Source organism: Aplysia californica, unplaced genomic scaffold, assembly GCF_000002075.1.
Source record: "Aplysia californica isolate F4 #8 unplaced genomic scaffold, AplCal3.0 scaffold00119, whole genome shotgun sequence".
NCBI classification, from domain to species: domain Eukaryota; kingdom Metazoa; phylum Mollusca; class Gastropoda; order Aplysiida; family Aplysiidae; genus Aplysia; species Aplysia californica.
The window spans coordinates 466035-467941 of NW_004797389.1; positions in this window are offsets into that span (position 1 = coordinate 466035).

A 1907-nucleotide genomic window follows, 5' to 3' on the forward strand; every position below is an offset into this window, starting at 1 on the left:
CCGCAGAGCCAGGAAACGGGGTAGAGAGATAAGTAGTAACATGTTTTATACAGAGGACACAGGCTCCCGCGGATGGATACAACCGAATGTGGATTGTAAACGGAGGTGTTATGTTGTGTGACCTAATTATCTTAGGCTGGTTTTCCTTTTGTTTATCACGTTGTTGCAGTTGTAATGAGAGTTCTCAATTAGCTGCATTAGCTCATAACAAGAAATACCCAATGGATCCCCCCCCCCCACACACACACATACTCACAATCATCCACTCTTCTTCTCCACCTCTATCCCCTCTTTTCTCTATTATTACCTTCCTTTCTATCATTCTTGCCGTGCCCTTCTCTTTAATCTATGATATTACTTTTTTGTCCTTTCAATGTGACGTCTACAAGTGGTGCTAAATTGTTAAGTAAGATTGTCGGTGGGGGGGGGGGGGGGGGGGGGAGAGGGGGGGGACGCAACGAACATAAACATCACTTTTATTGCTACTCTGAGTCCTCAAATAAGACATGATTTAACTTTTTAGTTTCCTGTAGAAATAAAAGCATAATAATGTTTTATGGTGCAAAATGTATTTGCGCTTGAGAAAGAATGCGCATTTTATATCTGGCTCAGTTCAAGCAAACACATTGAGCGTCTGAACTTTGTCGGTGACTGTGGCCTAGCCAAAGCTAACTGACAGCTTTCAATACGGCCTCAAATGCATATGAAGGCTACCCCAATAAGGCGAGACCACTGATAGTTTGTGTTTTGGTCAAAGTGTAAATCTCTTAGGTGGTTTCATGAGGGTGAGAGGTTTATGTGGTGGGGGGCATGTGGAACGTAAACTCACAGTCATGGCAACAATAAGTCAATAAAACACTCTAGTGAAAGTCTTCTGAACTAAATAAAATGTCATCTCCAACAATAGATACCACAAAACAGGCCCCAGGTTAGGAGTTTGAGCTACCTGGCTTTAACGATTTGGGATTTGCAAGGTTTTTTTTAGACCTGTTTCAGACCAGCGAAGGAAAACCTTTTGTGAATGCTGTTAGCTGCTTCTTATCCCCTCACTTTGGAGACAATGTCAATTAAAGAATCGTTTTTCCTCCAGATATAATAGTCTTGAAGCGTCATCGTACACGTTTACTGAGCGCCATTCATTCTACCCTGAGCAGTTTTACCATCAGAAAGAAAGAGGACTTATCTATCAGCTCTACTGGAGCTCAGGAAGTTTTCATCAAACAAAGACTCATACTTCCAGACTGTCAAATTCAAAGCAAACTTTTTTCACATGTTGCGAATCAATAATTCTTTAATTTTACACTGAATATTCCAGCTAACCGCAAAAATGGTATCATCTTTCATCCTTTTCCAGACTCAGGCAATTTCTTTCAAATCTCCGTACCTCAGTACTTCGTAAGTTGATTTCAACTTTTAAATTGTCAAGCTGTCCAGACAACTGAAATGTCAATCTTTGTCTTTACGAGTGGTAAAATTAGAAAAGATTGCGCAATCAGACTGCAGTACCTCCGCTCTCATTGGCGAATGAAGGATCGGTAATTGTTTTTCATAGGTCAATAAGGATGAACTTTGGGACACTGCAGTGGGAATCGGATCTCTCCCCTCAGTGGGTCTTTGTGACAGTCATTTTCTGCCTGAACGCGTCACAAAACAGAGCAACCTCTTTCTCATTATAATAACAAATCTTGTGTAACTGGCTGTTATCCTAAAAATTCAAGCTATCTTATATGGTTATTCATCTCTTTACCGTATCTATCTACATTGTGTACTTATTTGTTCGTATTTTGATTTATAACTGATGATAATGATTTAAAAAATATATTCGTTTGGTGATATCATAACTGTGAATAAAATTGAATTAGTAGAAACGGCTGAGCTTTTTTTCTGAGGGGTTGGGGGGGGGGGGC